Source organism: Vipera ursinii (assembly GCF_947247035.1).
Source record: "Vipera ursinii genome assembly, chromosome: 4".
NCBI lineage: Eukaryota > Metazoa > Chordata > Lepidosauria > Squamata > Viperidae > Vipera > Vipera ursinii.
The window spans coordinates 20,601,834-20,627,676 of NC_139514.1; the positions used below are offsets into that span (position 1 = coordinate 20,601,834).

At 41.0% G+C, this 25,843-nt stretch overlaps 1 long non-coding RNA gene across 1 annotated transcript in view; it reads left to right on the plus strand.

Moving 5' to 3' along the window:
• The first annotated feature begins 231 nt into the window (after positions 1–231).
• LOC310639746 overlaps positions 232–25,843 on the plus strand; it is a 32,166-nt gene continuing 6,554 nt past the window's right edge. Inside the window, exon 1 of the long non-coding RNA XR_014492394.1 lies at positions 232–2,125. This is a non-coding gene — a long non-coding RNA (uncharacterized lncRNA). The remainder of the gene's footprint in view (positions 2,126–25,843) is intronic.

The following is a 25,843-nucleotide window of genomic DNA, read 5'->3' on the forward strand; positions in this document are numbered from 1 at the left end:
CAGGCTGAAGAAATGGGCTGTTAGGCTTTTGAATGGGAAATAATTTTATAAACTTTATGCATAATTGACTTGCGAGGGTGGTGCGTTGTGCAATTAGCTCACATGGTGTAATAGGATGGAGTGTTCGTGTCACTGTAAGTTGGGGGTGGGGGCACGAAGGGAGGCTCAGCCAATCTCAATGTGTACATGGTTGTACTTGGACAATAAAGGTTCATTCATTCAGTGTAGATTCAAGATACGTTTTATTTGCAACAGATCATTTTGAGCTTAGGCACAATAACATACAATAGTATTAAGTTAGAAATAACCAAGATATTCACAGGTTTTAAATGATCAATCTACATATGTGGAGATCACACAAATATACACAGACCATACCAAACTAACATATAGCAATAGCAGTAGAACGTAGACTTGTATACTGCTTCACAGTGCTTCACAGCCCTCTCTAAGAGGTTTTACAGAGTCAGCATATTGCCCCCAACAATCTGGGTCTTCATTTTACCAACCTTGGAAGGATGGAAAACTGAAGACTGAGTCAACCTTGAGCTGGTGAGGATTGAACCTCTGGCAGTAGGCAGAGTCAGCCTGCAATACTGCATTCTAACCATTGTGCTACCAAATATACATTTGAAATAAAAGGGATTTGATTTAGTCTAGTTTGCACCAATGTATATGAAGACCACACAGTTGATAAAGGTTGGGATCCATTTGATAATCTGGGCCATCAAGCTTCAGGTTGAGCTACAGTCTTCTCAAAATGACACTGCAGATGCTAAGACTGATATCCAATAGGACACAGTCAAATCAAATAAAGAGCCTTGGTGGAGCAGTGGGCTAATGCCTCCTTAAGTAACACCAGCTGCCTGCAATTAGTGCAGGTTCGCATCCCACCAGGCTCAAGGTTGACTCAGCCTTCCACCCTTCCGAGGTAGGTAAAATGAGGACCCAGATTGTTGGGGGCAATTAAGCTGACTTTGTAATAATGCCGCTTGGGATGTGTGTGAAAGCCCTAACAAGCAGGCATATACATAGAATGAAGGCTACTGCTAAGCTTGTAAGCCGCCCTGAGTCTTCGGAGAAGGGCGGGATATAAATGGAATTTTAAAAAAACAACAAGATCAGTGGTGGGATGATCAGAATTGTAATCCAAAACATCTGAAGTATACTATAATGTCTATTCTTCGCCAAATCAAAAACACACTTTTGAATTACTTACTATCAATCAAGTTCAGATGCAGGCTGGTCTTATTGAAATAAGTGTCATAGTACTTGATATTTTTTATTTCATTCAGTGATTAGTTTGAAACAAAACTTGACACAAACTAGCATGCAGTTATAACATATTGAAGTAGTTCTGCTACTATATTAAGTCAATACTTATTTACTATTTACTTACTATTCTATTAAGGCAATGATACTTTCTTACAATAATACTTCATGTTAGATAAGAAAAAATAAACCAAAACATTAATTATAAGCAAATTCTGAAACTAAACAGTCAATCTATATGCAATAAATTAATATAAAAGATAAATTTTACAATGGAATCTAATAATCTAAAATTTTAAAATAAAGTTACAATTACTAATTTATTCATACATGACCAAAGATTATTCATCTACACCAGAAATCATGTGCATGCATATTCTGCTGTACACAACTTTGCTACATTAAGCATAATATTGTAATGCATTATAGAATAAAAGTAGACACAGCAGTCTAGTTCACAAAAATCAAAGGATATTCAAACCGCTATATCTTTAATGACAATAAATTGCACAAAATTAATAATATTCCTGAAATGCTGACTTAGATCCAAATGAAAGTAGTCAGGCTTTAGTCTTAATGAAATCCAAAGGAATGAAGGCAGTTATGACTAACTTGTCTCATTGTTGGTTTGGATCCACCCTATCCTCTACTTTCTTTTTAACCAGTTCTGCAGTTGGTCACTGTTTGTGTATCATCTGACTACTTGTCAAAGCTGGAAACTTGTAGCTCATGGTAGGAAATAGAAGCTCAAAACTGTTAATCCAGGACCTCAGATCTCCAGGAATGACCTTGGTATCCCTGGGTAGTATAAACAAGCCCACAGTGGAGTTTGGCAAGACATCTGAAGAAAAAGGTAGGACATGGAAAAACATGTTATTTCTGTGAAGTCTTTTATATCCCCTTGACGCAGGCAGGAGATTGTGCTATTTAGCTCTGTCTGAAAGCAAAAATCTTAAACACTCCCAAGCAAGAATGCTAAAGAGCGTTTTGGGTTCCAGGAATAAGAAAAGACAGGATACTGAAACTGCTGCAAACTGTCGCTTCCCCAGGATCACTGCGCATCAAGGTTTCAGCTTGTGCAGGACTGAGCTTGTAGTTCTTCTTGGAGGGTTTAGCAGCATGTGCTCCTCAGAGATAAGCTAATGTTGATTGCAATGTGTTTTACGAAGTGGATGTGACTTAGTACAGAGGAAAGTCTGATATTTTAGCTCTGGGAAAGAGTAGGTTCCATGGGGAAAGGAGAACCCATATAAACAATTTCTGTTTTTTCAATGAGGTATGATAATTCGCAGTGGTAAGGAGAACGTGGATCCTACTCAACTCCAAACTATTAATGAAGCAAAACGTTAACACAAACACACAATATTGGAAGCACAATTTTTGCCCCACTTTTGACTGTTTATTCAGAGGATTATTGCCATCAGTGGCACAAAGCAGTTTTATTGTGGTGATAGTGGGCTGAATTTCTGTACTTAAAACTCTGCTTTTGATTTTTTTTTTGTAAATTGTGCGATCAGTTTGAATATGAGGGTATGAAATACTGTTGAAATTCTCAAAAATGTATTGAAAATTAGAGCACTCAAATCATTGAGTAGTGAAATGTTTCCATCCTGAGAACATCATGCATGTATTACTGAATCTCATAAGCATATATACCCATATGCATATCTTTATACACCTTTGCCCCCTCTTTTCTTAGTCTTCCTTAATCTTTTCCTTGATCTTCCTTCTTCTCAGAAACTCTGAGCAATCATTAGTTTAGTATGTTCATTAAGAGCAGGAAATCGTGATCTCTTCATCAGTTAGCTGATTAGCTGATAAGATGTCTTATTTGGGCCAAGATTATTTGTTTTTCTGCTATTAATAGCAGCATCCTGCTCTTCTACTGACAACTGATAATGGCCCATGGGAAAATGATGTATGGGCCATTATCTAGTGCTCTGTTTTCCTGAACGTAAGCCCGGGTCTTATATTTATTTTTGGTCCAAAAGACCCATTAGGGTTTATTTTCAAGGTGTCTTATTTTACAGGTGGAGGCAGAGGTGCAGGGGGGGGATGTAGGGCTATCACAGGTGGGGCGGCAGGTGAAAGACACCCCCCCCAGATGACCAGGTTGGAAGGCAAGCCAAGCACAGGAACTATGGAGTTTTACATGGTACAAACAAGGTAGAAGATACTGTTACTGCACCAAAGCCATTTAGTCCAAGATCAGACTACTATTGAGTGGGGAGGATGGCACAGATTTGGCAGGCTGCTGCTGCCATCACCGCTGCCATGGAGCAAGTTTGGCTCCTCCTGGGAGTCAGAGGTCATGTGGCTTGGCCTGCTAAACCTCACTTGGACAGAACTTCAGCACCCAGCATACACCAAGGTGAAGAGAAGCCCTCCTGTAAGCCAATCACCAAACCGGGCGGAGTCCTCCAATAAGCCAAAACCAATGGATGGTGCTCCCCTCTCCTTTCAGATGTGTTCTGCTGCTGAGAAAAAAAATGAGCAAAACTTTTGTAGTGCAGCGAACCCACAGCGTTGAGATGCCATGCCTGGCAACTGAAACTCACCCAGCTGCTGCCTCACATTTGCAAGAAAACAGTCCCAGAGAAGAACAAGTGATGAGGAAGAAAGCCTGTCCCTCATTGGTGGAAATAAGTAAACGAGGAGGTGGTAGTTTACGGAAGGGGGTGGGATTAGGCTTGCATGCTGGGAAGGCAGGGAGAGAACTGAATCACTGAGGCTTTGAGGCAGAATTGGAAAGAAGCATGGGAAACTTGGGCCATGCTGAAGGGAAAGGGGAGCGATCCCTAAATTAGACCCTTTCTAGTCAAGGGACAGCATAAAAGCTGAAACCACATTCACGGGTCACCTTGGACTAAATGGCTTTGATGCGGTAACAGTATCTTCTACCTCGTTTGTACCATGCAAAACTCCATAGTTCCTGTCCCTCCCCACCAGGCCCGCTCCAGCTCCCTCACCTCCCATGTGAGTGATGTCAAGCTGGTCATGCCCCTCCACACCCCGCAGGCAACCACAATGCTAGGGCTTACTTTTGGGTGGGGCTTATTTTCTGGTTAGGGTTAGGGTTGAGTTAGGGTTATGAACACAGGGTATGAACTAGAGAGACAGCGGATCTGATTTAGAATAAGGGGACACAATTTGCTTTGCTGAATTAGTAACAAGGTCCAATATGTTAGGCCCTTTTCAATGGAATACATTAACAGGTCAGGAAGACAGTAGTATTATCAACTTGCTCCAATATCATGAAACTAAATACTGTAGAAGTTATTTGTTTTATCAACACAGAAAGTAATATTATATAAATTGTGATATTTTAATTTTATTTATTTAATTCATTTATATGCTGCTCATCTCACTCCACAAAGGGTGGCTTTTGAGATACTCTTGGCCAAATTGTTAATTACTGTAATTAGTAATTGGATGTTCACATGAGTGTCTATGACATTCCTGATGGATTGCATTCCAGGAATATAATTTCTCCTCTTGATTTCAGCCAGAAAATTTCTTTCTTTATAAAGTGGCAGGAATTAAAATGGATTGCATATTTAGTGACTATTTACAATTATTCAGGATACAGTGACATTCTCCATCCAATCTAGACAAGTTTTAAGAAATTCTTTAAGAGGCAGAATTTTTCTCATATGCGTCAACCTGCATATCAGCCTAATCATAGACTTTTGTAGACATTGCAAAACATTCCTCATATTTTGGCAGACAAGTGGAACACAACAAACAACTCAAACCATTTGTTCACAAGGTATGGGCTTTTAATGGACTTTCATAGCCAAAAAAGAAACATATACATATTTTAGTAAATTAGCTTTTTTTCTAGGACAGGAAAGTGCTTATTAGAGGATACCTTATTGCCAACATCCTTCTTCCTTTTCTTCTTGTTTCTCCAATTCACTTAAGAGAGTAATTGGATTATTAAGGTTATATTCCTATATATACCTCTCTAGAAGTAAACTTCATGAACTGTTGTTATGATGATCTTTCTACAGTATTCCCACAATCTAATTGTCTGTTAAGGTTGATTGATTAACCTCATGAAGTCTATTTTGACAGAGCTACTAGATGACCATTACATGGAAAGAGCCTTGGTGGAGCAGTGGGCTAATGCCTCCTTAAGTAACACCAGCTGCCTGCAATTAGTGCAGGTTCGCATCCCACCAGGCTCAAGGTTGACTCAGCCTTCCATCCTTCCGAGGTAGGTAAAATGAGGACCCAGATTGTTGGGGGCAATAAGCTGACTTTGTAATAATGCCGCTTGGGGTGTGTGAAAGCCCTAATAAGCAGGCATATACATAGAATGAAGGCTACTGCTAAGTTTGTAAAGCCGCCCTGAGTCTTCGGAGAAGGGCGGGATATAAATGGAATTAAAATAAATGAATAAATAAAATAAAATCCAGACAACCAATTAGACAGTAGCAAAGACATACAGGCAGCTCTTATGGTAGTTCAGCTGCCATTTAGTAGTCTGTCTTATTTTTTCCCCAAACGGATATGGTAGCTCTCATTTATAGCCTATCTGGTGTATATATCCTGGACTAATTTGCAGATCAGCTTGGAAGACAAAACCTCTGGTCCCGGTTACTGACCCACTTTGTGTGCCTACTAGTCTATCTTCCCTTTGCTAACTGCTGATGGCCAAGGTCCCAGCTTTGTCTTCTTATGGTTCCTTCTTTTTAAAATGGCCTTGGTTTACACAGCTTTCAAAGGGAACTCACTGTTATACAGTAAGGTACATGATGGGAAAATGGATCTCTTACCATGACAGGTTTAAGCATTCATAATCGTTTATGTTAGCTGCAAAGGTAAGAACCAATATTGGAACTTCTGGAACATGTGAATTGCCAGCTTACATAATATGCTTTGGGGATCCGATGTAGTAGCAGCATCTAGCACACCAGAACAGGATTTCAAAATCTAAGCAGAGTTCATCTTGGTTAGGATGGGAGAATTACCTGGGAGTTTCAGGACTGTTGGCTAAATTGGGATTTTTAGAAAACTCCTGGAAGAAGAGAGTGACAAATCAGTGCAATCATCACACTGCTAAAAATTAGTTTCTTTTGAAAGCTGTTGAAGAGGTTGTATCATAACCTTTCTTGCTTTTCTTAACTTTAAATAATTCAAAGCCTTTCCCCACTTTGTGAAGTGTTGCCATGTTTCTAATTCACACCGACTTCTTTACAAATGTTCACACTCTTCCTTTCTGTTATTCTGGCCTAATTAGCATTTTATCTCCGATTATTTCAAAGGCACTTGATTATCATTCTTTCCCTGCAGAGCAAGAGTCTCCCTCTGTTCAAGAATTGTTCCTTTTAATATCCCAACGGAGGGAGTGGCTGTCTACTGCATCTGGAAAGAAAGCCCTCTTTGTGGGAGGAAATCTCCATTATAACTGAAAATCTACCCCCACAATCTCATAAAAGCTGCCTCCTTTCTATGATATTATAATATGATCATGCATGTTCAGTATTTATGTTAAATTGGGAAACCTCATCAAACACCATAAAATTTACCCAAGGCAAAGATTAGAAACACTGGCATTATTTCAATGGAGTTTTGTCAAGAAGCCAGTGAATAAAAACACAATTCATCCACATTTTATAATTATATTTTCTTCAGCGGTAGCTTGCTTTGGTTACCCAGTTGGTATTTTAATAGAAATGTAGCTACTATTTGCTCTTTCTATCTCGCCTTTGTGCTGAACCTGACGACAGTTGCAGGGGGAAAAGGGGGAACATAAGTCCCTTAGAATCTGAAACTGTCCTAAAATTGGCACTGCCTTTGAAGAGTCTGTGGAAGTTTCAGTTGGTTCAAAATGCAGTGGTCAACATAGTCAAGATTTGTGCATGTGTAGGAGTTGCATTGGTTACTGGTTTGCTTCTGTGTGCAATTCAGGCTGCTGGTTATCACCTTTAAAGCCCCCACATAACTTGAAGGACTGCTTCTCCCCAGTAACATCCACACAACCCACTGGAGTGGGAATGCAAGGTATCTTGTGGGTTCCACCTATTAGGGAAGTACACCTAGTGGGACCAATGAAAAGGGCCTTCTTTGTGGTGGCTTCCTCTCTTTGGAATACTATTCTCCTGGAAATAAGATTGTCTCCACCCTTATACTTTTTCAGAATGCCCTGAAGAAAATGGCTTCATCAGCAAGCCTGGGAACTCCAGGTTCATATGGAGCTGATCAAATAGCTGTTGTGATTGTGGGGTTGCCACCCCCCAGGATGTATGGGGTTCTTCCATTGTGAAATTTTAATGTTGTAAGCCACTCATGGCCATCATGTGTGAATTTGGGCAGCCATATAAATTTGTTTCATAAATAAAATAATTGAATGGTACTTCCAACCAGGGGTTTAAAAATAGCAGAAGCTACAGAAAGGTTAATAAGGATGTAGTCTAATGTCCAGTCTTGACATAGATCATCCATCAAAGAGAATAAAAGGAGGTCTTATTCTATGACCATGCAGTATATAACCAGATCAAAATGGATTTAGTTAAAGTGCTCATTCAAAAATGTCTGAAGTGAAAATGTTTCTAGTTGTTTGAACAACTTCCCAAGAATTGAGTAGAAATCCTGGTTAGAAGTTAGCCAGCATAACAGACCTTAAGTTCTTCTAAATAGATTTTTCATTATTATTGCTTCTGGGCACAGTGGCACCTTTACTTCTCTGTCATCCATTTTTCCCACTGATTTCACTTTCCGCATTTCTCTGCTCTAAATTGCTGTTGGGGAGACTTCATCTTGTTACTTTGTAAAGGTAAGTATGCAACTAGAATTTTTTGGGAACCACAAACAACAACAAACAAACTCAGCAATGAATCCAACAAACCCAACAAATCTCCTAACACTATTGGGGAGATGTTTCAAGTGAAAAAAGTAATTATTTGCCCCCACCCATAAGGAACTCACTTTCCCCAATAGTTTACATGTCATACATTGCTAGTTTCTTGTAATCTTAAGTCTCCAGATAAAGGCTAAAGATTGATCACTCTTTATTTCCTTTTAGTTCCATTGCCCAGCTAGTACAAATCAATGTGCTTGTACCATGTCTTTTGTTTCTTGAATGAACTTCATACTTAAACCATGGTGCATATTCAGTGGTAGGATTCAAATATGTGAACAACTGGTTCTCTACGTGAATGCCACTTGCGGAATTCCATTCTGGGCCTGGGCAACAAAAAATTAGTGACCAGTTCTGGCAAACTGGTGCGAACCAGCTGAATCTCACCACTGTGCAAATTGTGCTTTACAATTTGCCCTGTAACCAGCTGCCATATGATAAGCCTGAAACAACAGCTTTGTGAATTCTTGACATCTGTTTCCACCCCAAATTTGGCTGATTTCAGAAAATTAAAAATATTTGTCTTGTAAGAAGTTTGTCACGTTCATGATGGTTAGTTCTGCACTGCATTTCAAAATGTTTTTGCTTCACATACCACTGACGCTAAGCCTTCTTTAATGATGATAAACAGGAAAGTGAAGACAAGAAGAAACATATTTAGTTTTCCCCTTTCACTAGTTTTGTAACATACAATAGCATTTTTAGCAGAACATTCCATCACATTAATGAGGCTTGCCTTGTATCTTTAATCATCTGAAGGAGGCCTTCTATTTTTTCATTTTTGAGGGAAGCTTGAAATATAAGAGTTATTTTGCATGTTTGTAATGTTTTATATTTTTAACTGTTCCATTGCTATTCTTGCATGCTCTCATTATCAGAAATATGAGCTTTTATATGACATCATTTCATAATCAAGACAAACAGCAACCAATAATATGCTGACTCAAGATTTACAAAATTACAAAAGAATTTAATTTTTGTAATTCTCTTTTGTGAATAATGGGAATTGTAGTTCCTTGTATGCTTGGAGGATGTCATATTGGGAAAGAATATGTTGCATCATCTGGGCCTATTTAACTTAAAGAAGATCAGGGTGGACAACTTTGTTTTATAATGCAATGTAGGCTTTCAGTATAAATGGCAAAGGACTACAGGTCATAGAGCAGCTGATAAAATGTAAAAACAACAATTAATTAGGATAAAAAGGGAAATATAATTGTTTTAAGATATTTAGGAAGGATTAGAGTAAATACTAAGGGATGAGCGGTATAAAAGGGGTCTTCAAACTTGGCCCTTTTATGACTTGTGGATTTCAACTCCCAGAATTCCTCAGCCAGGCACGCTGGCTGAAGAATTCTGGGAGTTGAAGTTCACAAGTCATAAAAGGGCCAAGTTTGAAGACCCCTGCTCTATAAGCTATAGGAAAATACTTGCCTGTAGTCAAGGAAATAAAATCACATTGATCCTTTTTTTTTAAAAAAAAAAAAGAGCATTAGACATTAAGCTAAGCTCCCAAAACCTTTTAGTCAGGTAGACATACTTTGAACTTTGTATGCGTGTCATGGGCCTTCTCAAAAAATGGCTGCTACAGAGGGATTGACTATGGGGACAGCATGGAACAACATGCGCTTTTCCTTGTCATTATCCTGAAGAAATGGGCACACTTGTAAAGAAAGGATCTGCAGTTGCTTATATTTTTGTTTTCCAAGAATATTAATGATGCCCATGAAAAGTCAGAGACATTATTAGAGAAATCCAGATAATGTAGCAAGCTTAGCTGTGCAATAAGTCAGCTTCTCAATTTTATTCTTTTTTAAAAGCAGAAAGTTTTTTTCTGTTAGAAGAGTCGAGATGTGTACCATGGGAAGTGTCAGTGAGCTATTCACTCTTATTGGCACCATACAGAGACCCTCTGAATTAAGTCCTGTTTTTAATTGCCTGTTTTAAAATATTTACTCTTAGTTGGCCTTTTGCTCCACTTCCTAACTTTTGCTCTTTTCATTTATTTTCATAATCATATAGCTAATCTCCCATTTTAAATTACTTTTTTCTAAACATTTTTCTTTTTAAAAAAATGTTTTCCTGATTGTGAGTTTCCTGATCATGAACTAAAGAGGCTATTGAATTACCAGCTATTGTTGAAAAGAGTAATATTGATTGATTGATTTGACCTTCTCAGGCAATCAGAAATTATAACCAGTAGATTTCATTGTCATCAGGGTGGTTGTGTGTATGTGTGTGTGTGTGGGTGTGAGAGTTGTCAAAAATTATAAGCTGGAGCCCATAACTATGGGATTGAAGTCTCATTCAATTTATGTATGTCGCAACATTCCAGATTGCCATTATATCTAAGAAAGAATTATAAAATCAAAGAGCTGATTTCTTTATCTCTTTTTTATAGGAAGCACTGATAAAACCTTGAAAAGTAAATCTTTGAATTAGATTTAAAGTGATTTTAGTTTGAAGCTATATTCAGTGGGAATTATCTGTAGGTGAAGGGCAGCTACAGTTGATTATGAAATGTAATTTTATTAAACACAAATGCCATTATTAGGTGCAAAAATGAGAAAATATTATACAGCATTGACACATTTTATATCTAGGATGAATATCAACAAGTGATTTGCTAAGTCCCATGCAAAAACACAAGGGATGACTCATAGATTTTTCAGTACCTAACTATCTAGTTCAAATTACAGATTCATAAAATCCTCTTCATAACATGGTCTTGTAAAACCATCTATAATGCATTGGAGGAAATGTAGGACCATTGAATTATACCTTTGTTTTTAATAAGCAGTTTAACATCCTCTTTGTTCTTGAACATATTTTCCCCAGGTGCTCAGGAGAAATGCACAACACACACACATATACATATATACACACATACTTTCTTCAAGACAGAATGACAGATACAGACTACAACAGAAGGTTGAATCCATTCACATGACCAATCTTTTTGTGACTTACAAGATTTTTATAATTTCAAGAAGACTTTTTCCCCCAACAACAATTAGACTTTGGCTATCAAGATGTCATTAATGGCTTCCTTCATAAACAGAGTAAAATGAATCCCATTATAGAATATTTCTAGAAGACAATCTCTGCAGCTTTTTAGAAATTACTGTTAATTAGATTTGCTCAAATAGGTGGCATATGAAAGCTGGCATTCCATCAATCAATCAATCAATCAATCAATCAACTTTCACTGCTCCTGTTCTTCGAACTAGCCTTTTCCAGACTGATTTTTTTTACTACAAGTCTCAGAAGTCATAGCTATCAGGAAAACTGAATAATTTGTCAATTTGTCCTTCTTTTACTTAGGCATTGATATCTAAAGCCAGCATTCAGGTTCTGCTGAAAATTCAGTTGATTCTGTTGGTTCTTAAACAAAATATAGTGTCCCAGAGAACTTCAGTGATTTTGTTTATGAAGACTAGCTGCCCAAAGTCATCTTATAGAGATTTGCAGCATAAAAATTTAATAAATAAGTAAAATAAACAAGACTATCTGCAACAGCCATTGCTCACCAGTAAGGTTACATTTCAGTAAATACATAATGGACAACATTACAGCTAGGAGCTGATTCCCATGCCTTATTCTAACAGCCACTCCTTGCCATTTACCACCTACAGAAAATTAGATGTTTTCTGTGACACCATTAAACCATAAAACATGGGTGTGCTTAGCCTAAAGAAAATTAGGCTAAGAGGGGGCTTTGATAGTAGTCTTTCAATACTTAATGAGCCACCACAGTGAAGAGGATGTGATTTGTTCAACGATGGAACGAATAAGTGGAAACTGTTCAAAGATTCATCTATATTTGAAATAAGAAGGAATTTCCTGATTCTAAGATCTATTAAAGCAGCAAAACATATGAACCATTTCTTTGGGATGGCCTAACAATTGCTGATAGAATTTTGTCAAGAGAATACGATGGTCATAGCAAACACTATTTTCCAACAACCCAAGAGACGGCTCTACACATGAACATCACCAGACGGTCAACACAGAAATCAGATTGACTATGTGCTCTGCAGCCAAAGTTGGAGAAGCTCTATACAGTCAGTAAAAACAAGACCAGGAGCTGACTGGCTCAGACCATGAGCTTCTTGTTGCAAAGTTTAGGCTTAAAGTGAAGAAAGTAGGGAAAAGCACTAGGCCACTCAGGTATGAAGTAAATCATATCCCTGACGTCTATTCAGTAGAGGTGACAAATAGATTTAAGGAATTAGATCTGATAGACAGAGTGCCTGAAGAACTATGGACAGAGGTTCACAACATTGTACAAGAGGTAGCAACCAAAACCATCCCAAAGAAAAAGAAATGCAAGAAAGCAAAATGGCTGTCTGAGGAAGCTTTGCAAATAGCTGAGGAAAGGAGGGAAGCGAAAGGCAAGGGAGAAAAACATAGATATGCCCAATTGAATGCAGAATTCCAGAGAATAGCTAGAAGAGATAAGAATGCCTTCTTAAATGAACAGTGCAAAGAAATAGAAGAAAACAATAGAATAGGGAGGACCCGAGATCTCTTCAAGAAAATTGAAGCAATGAAGGGAACGTTTCATGCAAAAATGGGCATGATAAAGGACCAAAATGGCAGGGACCTAACAGAGGCAGAAGAGATTAAGAAGAGGTGGCAAAATTACACAGGAGAACCATGGCTTTTTTTCTCATAGAATGCTCAGAACGGCATTCCAGCACCCTTTCTTTGCAAAAAAAAAAAAGCTCCCTCTGAAAGCCTATTGCAGAGCTAGGCAATCTTGGCCCTTTTTTTATGACTCATGGACTTCAACTCCCAGAAATCCTGAGCCAGCCATGCTGAGGGGAAAGGGAGAGGTTTCCAAGCTGAGCCATGCTGGCTCAGGAATTCTGGGAGTTGAAGTCCACGAGTCATAAAAGAGCCTACACTAGAGGAGGACATTAAAATTATTTACAGGTTTACTTCTTTAGGAACTAAACTTGTAGAATCTAAAACAGCTAATTCAAAAAAGCCAACAGGAAAGAACATCACATTTTTCATCTGCTTCTGTCTTCTGGAAGGTAAAATTAGATAACAAAATAATCTATTTCCTATGTTAACATCTCTGCAATGAAATCAATAAAGGTAACAGGAAAGAAATGAGAAACATTTTTCTCAATGTTATATGTCTAAGTTAGCTGATGCTAGAAAAAAATAGTATCTTTTGTATATACTCTTGAAAACTATTTTGAATCTAACCATCTATTACAACTAAACCACTTTAAATTAAACAATTCTTAAGAATGAAATATTCTTAATTTGGACTTTACTTTTACTGTTTGGACTGTTGTGTGTTTTGAAAAATAGATTATTTAGAATCTAGTTATGTTGCACTCCAGTCTTTAAATAATTAACCTAGTATATACATAACAATATATGATGTTTTCCATGGTGAGCTTAACATCAATAACAACATTTGATTTTAATTATTTTATTAAAACAAATTAATGGCAATTCTTTTATAAGAAGTTGCCTCAAACAAAATGAGTTTGACATGCCTGCTCTAGATAGTTGAATGCTCCAAAATAAATTCTGGACCAGGCTTGTACATGCAGCCTACCGAGCACCCTTGGACAGAGCACAGACTTTTTTTTAAAAGGTAATAAAATCACCACCACTGCCCTGAATGTCATGTTGCCTAGTGCCTCCATGGCTTACCATGACCATGAACTCCAACACTGTAGATGCTCCTCTAGTCATCAAATCATTGATTAGCCCACCAGCATTCCTTTGCAGACCACAAAGATTTTTAATTTATCAGTGTGGGCCTTTCCCTTCTACAAGTTGCACAGACCTCTTCTAGGTTTTCCTCTTGCCTTTCTGAGTTAACTCCTTGGTCTGTCACTGAGCAAGAATTGACTTTTTAGGGAAGCATATTATCATTTGATGTATATTTAACATAAGTTCTACCTTTATTTACCGATTATATAATATTTGTATGCAATCCACATGGCGAGGTTTGGGGCAACTTACAATATTTTTAAAATTATAAGATTAAAACATAAAAGCAGGGCTTTTTTTCTCATAGAATGCTCAGAATGGCGTTCTGGCACCCTTTTTTGCACACACACACAAAAAAGCTTTTGCACAAGCTATGCTACTCCCTCTATTGGCTTTCAAAAGCCTATTGGCTTTCAAAAGCCAATAGGAATTGCTGCTGAGCATGCCAAAAGACCTGGCCAGCAAACGTTGCACTGGCAAGTTGTCTGCAATGATGGCGAGTTGGCAGGAACTTTGCATCCCTCCCTGCTGCCCAACTATACCATCTCAACTAGGTAAGTAAGAGAGGACAAGGAGTGGGAGGTGGGTTCTGCAGAGTCCATGTGCACTCCTTCCTTGTGCTCACCCATGTCAGCCAGGCTGGTGGCCTACCTGGTGCTGGACCTGTGCCACCGTCACCTTGCCCTGCATGCCTAAGTGGCCGCCCTGCATCGCCTGGCCCACACCGCCTCTGCCGCCCACCCCACGCAGCCCTGCCATATAGAGCAGGCCCCGCTGCTCCTACAGCACCAGCCGTGCTGGCTCTGGCCCCAGGGGACAGCCCACCACCAACACCCCTCACACCCATGATCGCAGCAGCGCCACCCCCCACCGCCCCCCAGCTCCTGTGCCCACCAAGATGAGAGTTCGGCACCTTTTTTTTTTAAGAAAAAAAGCACTGAGAAGAACTATACAAGAATGAGCTTAATGTCCCTGACAACCATGATGTGGTGGTCACTGACCTTGAGCCAGACATCCTAGAATGTGAAGTGAAGTGGGCCTTAGAAAAACTGAACAACAAGAAAGCTAGTGGAGGTGACAGTATTCCAGCTGAGCTATTCAAAATCTTAAAAGATGATGCAGTAAAAGTGCTACACTCAATTTGCCAGCAAATTTGGAAAACTCAACAGTTGCCACAGGATTGGAAAAGATCAGTTTACATTCCAATTCCAAAGAAAGGCAGTGCCAAAGAATGTTCAAACTATCGCACCATTGCACTCATTTCACATGCTAGTAAAGTTATGTTTAAAATCCTACAAGCTAGACTCCAGCAGTATGTGGATCGAGAACTACCAGAAGTTCAAGCAGGATTTCGAAGAGGCAGAGGAACTAGAGATCAAATTGCCAACATACACTGGATCATGGAGAAAGCTAGGGAGTTCCAGAAAAACATCTACTTATGCTTCATTGACTATGCTAAAGCCTTTGATTGTGTGGATCACAACAAACTGTGGCAAGTTCTTAAAGAGATGGGAGTACCAGACCATCTTATTTGTCTCTTGAGAAACCTATATGTGTGTATTATATGTATATAGTTTATGTAATATGTTAACACAAGCAGTTCGCAATAATAAGAGAAACGTTGACAGCCGAACATGAGGTAAAAGTATTTGACAGCCGGCCACGAGGGAGTTTTGACAGCTGTCAAAACCCCCGACTTGCGCAGGCGCACTAGTTGACAGCTTTCAGCTGTCAAAGCAACACATGCCGCCAGCACGAGGAGCCGAGCTGTCAGGCGTTCCGCGAAGCTGATTGGAGCAGAAGCAAAGCGGGAAAAAGACCGGCCGGCGATTGGACCAGACGACCGGCGCCAGACTATAAAAAGCCGAAAGGCTCCTGTTAGTGTTGCTCTGTCTTAATAAACCTGTTGAAGTTACCAGCTGTCTTGAGTGGTCTGTTCCAGCCACTTCACTGGCGACGAGGGTGGGATCCGCTTCCAGAGCTGAGGTCACGGCCAGGAAGAGTCCTCGGCCTATAGAGCGAGTCACTGGGAGTTTTAACTCCCGCAGCGAAGCGGACCACCGAGCCCTGACAGCATGGCAAATTTCGGACGAGTGAGGGAGTTCGACACTCACCACCCCGAGCGATGGGAGTCGCATCTGGGGCAGGTAGAGGGATTCCTCCTCGTCAGCAAAATAACAGATGACAGAGCCAAGGCGGCTGCACTCCTATACATCAGCGGTCCGCCCATCTACGATGCTGCTGTCGGTTTATTCAGCCCGGTGCCGATCACAGAAGTTCCATATTCAGAACTCGTCGACCGGCTCAGTAAGCACTACATGCCGGCCCGCTCAGAACTGTACTGGCGGGTACAGTTCGCCCAGCGAAAACAACGGCCGGATGAACCTGCGAATGATTTCATTGCGGGAGTCCGGCACGCTGCGCGGAGCTGCAACTTCCCCGACTTAGAGGACCGGATTCGGGACCAGGTGGTCATCGGGCTGAGGGACGAACGTCTCAAGAAGAAAATCACGTCCAAACCGGAGATGACACTCGCCCAGGTCTCCCGAGAGATTTTGGCGTATGAAGATAACCACAAGAAGCCCCTCAACCGAACGGCATTGGAACCCCAAAGCAGCGTCCATCAGGACGAAGCGTGTCTCAGCGACGAGGAGTCCATCGATCTGACAGACACCGATGCAATTCAACGCCGAATGGAGAGAAGGCAAGGTAGACGGAGCGACAACAACGACCGTCCCAGTCCAAGGAACTTCACCTCAGCCCAGAGAGAACAACGAAACGCCTGTGCCAGCTGCGGAGGCAACCATGCCCGGGCAAATTGCCGTTTCCGGAGCGCTAAATGTCATAACTGTGGCAAGACCGGCCACATTAAACCCGTCTGCCGAGGCCGCCCCCGCGACAACCTGCATGAAGTAGAGGCTACTCCCCCAGGTACGATCACCCACCGAGCCAGACAGGGAAAGCCCTCAGAGGGGTTAGTGAAAACAGTGGAGGGGGTACACAGTTTGAGCCCTAAGGTAAAAATTAAAGCTAAATTACAGGGAGTCTTTTGCGACATGGAGGTGGATTCAGGTTCTGCTGTAACCCTAATTTCGTCAAGGACGTATAGGGAAATTTGTAAGCGCAGTAAAAAAACAATACCGTTAGAAAGCCCTCAAGTTCAATTAGCTGACTACCAGAAAACACCGATTCAACTCAAGGGCAGGGCTAAGGTCTGGGTAGAGTACAAAAAGTTCAAGGGACCGCTAGAAGTAATAGTCACCCAGGGAGATCGCACTAATCTGATAGGGTTAAACTGGTTTAACCCCTTAGGAATTGCTCTTACAGGCGTCAACGCCATTCAAACCTCAACCCTGGAGACCGTCTGCAGGAAGTTTGCAGACGTTTTTGATGGTTCCTTAGGCAAATACACAGGACCTCCCATCGCCCTTAATTTAAACCCCGCCATACAGCCCATTAAAATCAGGGCCAGGCGGGTCCCCTTCGCCCTCAAACAAAAAATCGAGGACGAACTGGAACGCCTTGTCAAACTTGGAGTTTTAGAACCTACTGACGGGGGCAGTTGGGAAACCCCCATCGTAACACCTGTGAAACTAAATGGCCAGATTAGAATATGTGCTGACTATAAGGGGACGCTAAACTTAGCACTTAATGCCCACTCTTACCCCATTCCAGCAGTTAGGGATGTCCTGGCTTCCATTCGCTCCGGCGCCATTTTTGCGAAATTAGATCTCACGCAGGCGTATTTGCAGTTGCCTGTGACAGATGACACCGCGGTTGCCCAGACAATTGTCACGCACCGCGGAGCATTTAAAGTGACAAGACTACAATTTGGCATTTCGACCGCCCCAGGCATTTTCCAAAGCATTATGGAAAAAACATTAAAGGGAATCCCCGGGGTCTCCCCTTACTTCGACGATGTACTTATCGCCGGAGAAACAGAAGCCATTCTGGCTGACAGGCTGTCAGCTGTGCTAGAGCGATTCCGAACGGCCGGATTTAAACTAAAAAGAGAAAAGTGCTCTATAGGAGTTCCCTCTACAGAATTCCTCGGGTATAAGATTGACGCTCAGGGCATCCACCCCACTAACGACAAACTAAAAGCCATCCAAGCAGCCCCCAGCCCCAAAAACAAACAGGAACTTCAGGCGTTTTTGGGACTATTAAATTTTTACCATGCCTTCCTCCCCCACAAGGCTACTATTGCAGAGCCACTTCATAGGCTATTAGACAAGGGTAAAACCTGGACCTGGACAAGAGTGCATGAAAATAGTTTCCAGTCACTCAAGAGCATCATTTGTAAAAGCTCCACTATCACACTATTCCAGGAGGACACACCCGTCTGCATCGCTTGCGATGCGTCTCCATACGGAATTGGGGCAGTCTTGAGCCACCTGGACCAGGACGACACCCAAAGACCCATTGCATTTTATTCTCGAACTCTAACTAAAACAGAAAGGAATTACGCTCAAATTGACAGGGAGGCCCTAGCCATCGTCGCCGGGGTTAAAAAATTTCATGACTATCTGTATGGCAGACAGTTCACTATCTTCACAGACCACAAACCCCTATTAGGCATATTTACCTGGGACAAAACGACCCCGCAAATATTGTCCCCTAGAATCCTACGCTGGTCAACCTTTCTATCAGCTTACTCCTACAAATTGGTATACAAACCAGGCAGGGAATTAGGGCATGCAGACTGCCTCAGCAGACTCCCTATACGTTGCCACGACCCAGACCCAGCCCCTGCAAGTAACATTATGGCCATCGAGGAATTACCAGAATTTCCCCTCACAGCAAAAATCATTGCTGATAGCACCGCGAGGGACACAACTCTCAGCAGGGTTCTGCAATGGGTCACAACTGGATGGCCACACAAAAGCCCAGCAGAAACATTTCGCCCCTACTTCACCAGACAAGCTGAACTAACTTCTCATTTAGGCTGTCTACTATGGGGAAATAGAGTAGTGATACCACACACAAATATACAACAAACATTAAAAACCTTACACGAAGGGCACCCGGGAATGGTCAAAATGAAGTTACTCGCAAGAAGCTATGTATGGTGGCCAGGAATTGATAAGGACATAGAACAACATGTAGGGGGATGTTATACGTGCCAACTAACAAGAAGCGAACCACCCCATGCCCCAATCCATAAATGGGAAACAACAAAAAACCCATGGTCCCGTATCCACTTAGATTTTGCGGGACCAATACGAGGGCAGAATTTCTTAATAATTGTGGATAGCTTTTCTAAATGGCTCGAGGTGATACCCCTTAATAAAATAACAACATACTCCACTATACAAGCACTTAGGAAAGTTTTTGCAACACATGGCCTCCCAGACGTCATAGTTTCCGATAACGGCCCACAATTCACTTCTCGTGAATTTCAGATGTTCGCTTCGAGGAACTGTATTAGACTGGTGACGTCCGCACCCTTCCACCCGTCGACTAATGGCATGGCAGAAATAATGGTGAGGTCAACAAAAGAAGCACTTAATAAATTCATAAAAGGAAACTGGCACCGACGCCTTAGCCAATTCCTCCTAGCCCAACACACGACACCCGGTACCACCACTGGCAAATCACCAGCTGAACTTCGATGGGGCAGGAGGCTAATAACAAGATTAGACAGACTACACCCAGACAGAACTCCTAATGCCCAAGAACTTCCTACATCCGTGCCACGAACCTTTCTCCCAGGGCAAGCTATCTGGGCTAGAAATTATACCAGCAACCAAAAATGGATCCAAGGGGTCATAATAAAACAAACCGGACCTGTCTCATACTTAATCAACTCTGACACACACGGCCAACTACGACGACACCTAGACCAAATACGAATCTGCAAACCACAAAACACACCCCCACCATCACAACAACCCCTTTTAACCCCCTTTATACCAAATACTCCGCCACCCGAAGAAGCACAGCCACAACCGCAGGAGGAAGGAGAACTCGGAGACGAGGCTCCCCCACGACGGTCCAGCCGATCGAGGAAGCCACCGACTTACTTGCAAGACTATGAATGGGCAGGAAGCAACAAACAAACTCACGGGGGTGGAAACCATCCAGGGGAAGGGTAAGGGGTGTATTATATGTATATAGTTTATGTAATATGTTAACACAAGCAGTTCGCAATAATAAGAGAAACGTTGACAGCCGAACATGAGGTAAAAGTATTTGACAGCCGGCCACGAGGGAGTTTTGACAGCTGTCAAAACCCCCGACTTGCGCAGGCGCACTAGTTGACAGCTTTCAGCTGTCAAAGCAACACATGCCGCCAGCACGAGGAGCCGAGCTGTCAGGCGTTCCGCGAAGCTGATTGGAGCAGAAGCAAAGCGGGAAAAAGACCGGCCGGCGATTGGACCAGACGACCGACGCCAGACTATAAAAAGCCGAAAGGCTCCTGTTAGTGTTGCTCTGTCTTAATAAACCTGTTGAAGTTACCAGCTGTCTTGAGTGGTCTGTTCCAGCCACTTCAATGTGGGTCAAGAAGCAACAGTGAGAACTGGACACGGAATTACTGATTGGTTCAAAATTGGGAAAGGAGTCCGGCAAGGCTGTATGCAGAAAGGCAGGGCTAGATGGATCAAAAGTTGGAATTAAGATTGCCGGGAGAAATATCAACAACCTAAGATATGCAGATGATACCACGCTAATGGCAGAAAGTGAAGAGGAACTAAAGAGCTCTTGTTGCGAGTGAAGAAGGAGAGTGCAAAACTTGGGTTGAAACTAAACATTAAGAAAACCAAGATCATGGCATCTGGCCCTCTCAATTCCTGGCAAATAGATGGGGAATAAATGGAGGTAGTGACAGATTTTATTTTCCTGGGCTCCAAGTTCACCGCAGATGGGGACTGCAGCCAAGAAATTAAAAGACGCTTGCTTCTGTAGAGGAAAGCCATGGCAAATGTAGACAGCACACTAAAAAGCAGAGACATCACCCTGCCAACAAAAGTGTGTATAGTCAAGGCTATGGTCTTTCCAGTTGCAATGTATGGCTGTGAAAGTTGGACCATAAGAAAGGCTGAGCACCAAAGAACTGAAGCCTTTGAACTATGGTGCTGGAGAAGACTCCTGCAAGTCCCTTGGACTGCAAGGTGATCAAACCGGTCAGTCAGTCCTAGAGGAAATCAACCCTGACTGCTCTTTAGAAGGCCAGATCCTGAAGTTGAAACTCAAATATTTTGGCCACCTAATGAGAAGGAAGGACTCACTGGAGAAGAGCCTAATGCTGGGAAAGATTGAGGGCAAGAGAAGAAGGGGACGACAGAGAATAAGGTGGCTGGATGGAGTCATTGAAGCAGTAGGCGTGAGCCTAAATGGACTCCAGAAGATGGTAGAGGACAGGAAGGTCTAGAGGAATGTTGTCCATGGGGTCGTGATGGGTTGGACACGACTTCGCAACTAACAACAACAACAAACAATTCCTGCCAAGATAATGCTTGAATTCCAGGTGTGGTGGACACTTCATGGTTAAATTCCATTAAATAAGACAATATGTTGGTCAACTTTAGCCTTTTAAAAGAAAAGATGCGTAGTTTGAAGCTCTTCACACATTCAATAGAATACACAAGGAGGGCATCATGATATGGCATCTGACGTTCTATAGTAAGGCTTAGGGAGCTCCAGTAAGTTGCAACTAAACAGTAAACAAAAGCATTTAAGAATTTAGCAAATGTGCCATAAAAACAATCAGCCAATCAATCAACCCAGAAGAAGTATGGGTTTTCTTAGAAGGAGCAACACCAATGTCACTACAGTTCAGATCTCTATTCAAAGAATCAACAAATATGGGTAAAATCTGATTAGTTTTTATCAGAGAACAGGCAGCAAAACAACAGGTTCCTGGTAGCATCCAGTTTTTAACATTTCATCCTGAAAGAAATTGTGTTTTTAAGAGATAAAAATGACTGCATGATAAGACCATTAATCATCAGAGAAAACATAAAAGCAGAACTTAATCGTCAAAAATAAAAGAAAAAGAATGGAATGTTCCATGGAAGAATGTAATGAAAACTTTTAAAATGCCAAAATTGAAAAATTGATTCTGCTTCCTACATACTTACGTGCCAGTAGTAAAGGGCATGTTTATATTATTGTTACCAATTGCACATACAGTCATAATAAGAATCACAGTACATGAGCCAATGAATAAATTGATACCCTGTGTTCTATATAATGATTTTGATTCCACACCCCACTCTGTTCATCAGCAAAAAGAGATGCTGTGTGTTGACAATATAGCACATCTTTTCACCTAATAAGGTCTAACTGGAGAATTCTGATCCCCTGATGCAGGGGAATAACTAAAAGACTTGGAAGTAACCCATGTTATTTTGGAGGAACACTGCCAGCTTCAGAATCCACACTATTATGGTGCACCTCCATGTTAGATGTAATAGTGATATAAATCTTTATGATTCCGCCTCTTTCTTGAATTATTAAATAACTGATGGAGAGCTGGGTGTCTTGGATTGTTGTTAGTTGTGAAGTCGTGTCCAACCCATCATGACCCCATGGACAATGTTCCTCCAGGCCTTCCTGTCCTCTACCATCTTCTGAAGTCCATTTAAGCTCATGCCTACTGCTTCAGTGACTCCATCCAGCCACCTCATTTTCTGTCGTCCCCTTCTTCTCTTACCCTCAACCTTTCCCAGCATTAGGCTCTTCTCCAGTGAGTCCTTCTTTCTCATTAGGTGGCCAAAGTATTTGAGTTTCAACTTCAGGATCTGGCCTTCCAAAGAGCAGTCAGGGTTGATTTCCTCTAGGACTGACAAGTTTGATTGCCTTGCAGTCCAAGGGACTCGCAGGAGTCTTCTCCAGCACCATAGTTCAAAGGCTTCAATTCTTTGGCGCTCAGCCTTTCTTATGGTCCAACTTTCACAGCAATACATTGCAACTGGGAAGACCATAGCCTTGACTATATTGGCAGGGTGATGTCTCTGCTTTTTAGTGTGCTGTCTAGATTTGCCATGGCTTTCCTCCCCAGGAGCAAGCGTCTTTTAATTTCTTGGCTGCAGTCCCCATCTGCGGTGATCTTGGAGCCCAGGAAAATAAAATCTGTCACTACCTCCATTTCTTCCCCATCTATTTGCCAGGAATTGAGAGGATTGGATGTCATGATCTTGGTTTTTTTTCTTGGATACCAGCGTTAATCTATAGCCATCAGGATCCCTAACCTTGTTCTTAAAGCTGGTGACTGTATGCTACTGATCTTTCTCTAACCTCAACATTGAAATAGGTACATGTGTTATCCTACTCCATTTTCCCCACGTCCAATTTTTGGCTTTAAGTTTTAAAGAATACAACTATTGATGCTGCAAAACACTGCTCTTCCATCTGAAATGACACTATTTTTATTTGTTTAGTAGACAAATGAAAAGATGTGGTTGTGACTTGCTACCCCTTCTTCGATCATCTACACCTGAAGAGCTACATCACCATGGCTTGTGACTATATAGTCTCTCTAGTTTAATTATTTGGCTTTCCAGAAAAAAAATATATCAGGGGTTGGAACAATCAAGTGCTGTCAAAAGAGTGCATGAGATTTAAATGCACCTCCCTCTTTTCCTATTCCCCCCAAGTTGAAAGATAATCAGTATGGTCATAGAAAGACACAAAAAGATTTTTTATGGATGTGAAATATGGAGAGCCACTCTGAGAAGATCACACTTTATTGAAAAAACAATCATCGGTTCTAGTTTATAAAGGAAGAGGAGCAGAGACAAATACAAGAAGGTCTTTTGGATTTTGATTTGCTGTTAGGGTCTTGGGACAATACAGATACAATTCATACTTACAACAGTTCATTTAGTGACCAAACTTACAACATTACTGAAAAAAGGGACTTATGACCATTGCTCACACTTATGACCGTTATACCATCCCCATGGTCTTGTGATCAAAATTCAGGTGCTTGGCAACTGCCTCATGTTTATGATGGATGCAGGGCCCTGGGGTCATGTGATCCGCTTTTGCGAACTTTTGTCAGGCAAAGTCAATGGGGAAGCCAGATTCACTTAACAACTGTGGCAAGAAAGGTTATAAAATGGAACGAAACTTATTTAAGAACTGTCTCAATTAGCAACAGAAATTTTGCACTCAATTGTGATTGTAAGTCAAAGACTACCTGTATAGGGAAAATTGGTTCAGCTCAATTGTGTAGAGAACCATTTTCTTATTAAGAAACACGTAACCAGCTGGAAGCAACCATTCTTCTTGTTAGTAAGAGAAGAAACATTGATAGGGCTAGGCACTTATCATCCAATTACTTATTGCAATTTCCTTATCAGGTCTGCCTTTGTCAATTACATACGGATCTTGGTTGTTTCCACTCAATTTCACCGCGACTTTGTTAATGGTGAACAATATATTTTTTTAGCAAGGACAGTATTAGGGGCTTTGTTTATAGACAGAAATACAGGTAGTCCTCGATTTACAACCGCAATTGAGCCCAAAATTCTGTTGTTAAGTGAGACATTTATTAAGGGACTTTTGCCCCATTTTACGACCTTTCTTGCCACAGTTGTTAAGTGAATCACTTCAGTTGTTAAATTAGTGACACAGTTGTCAAGAGAATCTGGTGTCCCAGATTGTCAGAAGGCCTAAAAAGGTGATCACATGACCTTGGGACACAGCAACGGTCATAAACATGAGTCAGTTGCCTAGTGTCTGAATTTTGATCACCTGACCATGGGGATGCTGCAACAGTTGTAAGTGTGAAAAACAGTCATAAGTCACTTTTTTCAGTGCTGTTGTAAATGAACTGTTGAAAATTGAGGACTACCTATAGTTATTTTTGGTCTGACAGATTATACAAAGTGGTCTCTGTCATTTGTCAGGTCAGGGAGAAGTGTTTCTCATCTCATCTCATCTCATCTCATCTCATCTCATCTCATCTCATCTCATCTCATCTCATTCTCATCTCATCTCATTTCAGCCACAATAGCAGATATCTGCCAAGAGTGGATCTGAGTCTGTCAACTGTCAGCAGATCCATGGCAAGGCACCATTAGCAAGAATGAAGTCCCAGCTGCATTCATCTCTTCTGGGAGTGGTGGTGATGGGGAATGACTCATTTTGGAAAGTGTCAAGGATTCTTGTCTCTCCCCTTCCCTCTTTTCTAGCAAACGTGTTCCACATACACTTAGAAATATGGGCTTCTCTTCACCTTACCCTACCTAGATTGAGGAGGTTTCTTTTAGCGTTGGGCCACTGATGTCTCTGTAAGGAGGCATAGGCAGTTCCAGCTAGTGAATGTTTAACATCATAAAGTGGTAAACGGTGAGAAAGAATGGCCAAGAAAAACCTTTTTCCCTCTCCTAGATAATACTGGCACTTGAGACTCACCCAACAAACTGTCTAGACATTGCCTTAGGAATTCCTTCATATTCAAAGTTGTGTTAAATGCTGCTTGATGGGGAGCTGCTATTAGAAAAAATAGCAGCTCTGGGACCATTCTTTCTTTCCCCCTTGTAATTTTAGGCAGTCTTGTGTATTGTTAGGCTTTTTAATGGTACTAACTTTAGATGATATAGACTGTACAGTGAACAATCATGGACAAGAGCTGAACAAGAGCATGTTTATCTCCCTTTTGCATTGCGCTGTTCCCGTGCCTTCAAAAGTACTATAACATGATTTTTAAAATTAAATTTATTTTTAATTTTGTATTAAAAGTTACACATAGAGAGATAAGAGACTAATAGAAACAAAATAAAAAATGGAAGGGTTAGAAAAAAGAAAATAGAATAACTAGCAAAGAAAGAAATAAGAATATAGTAAAGAAAAAGAAAATAATATAAAGAAATGATTTTCCCTTTTATCACAACAAATATAAATAGTTTTAATAATTTGTTATCTTCTCTTAAAATACAACAAATGATCTCTGTTTTCCACCTACTATCTCTTATCCATAAACAAAACCTTGTCATTTTAGTCCATTAAGGGTTA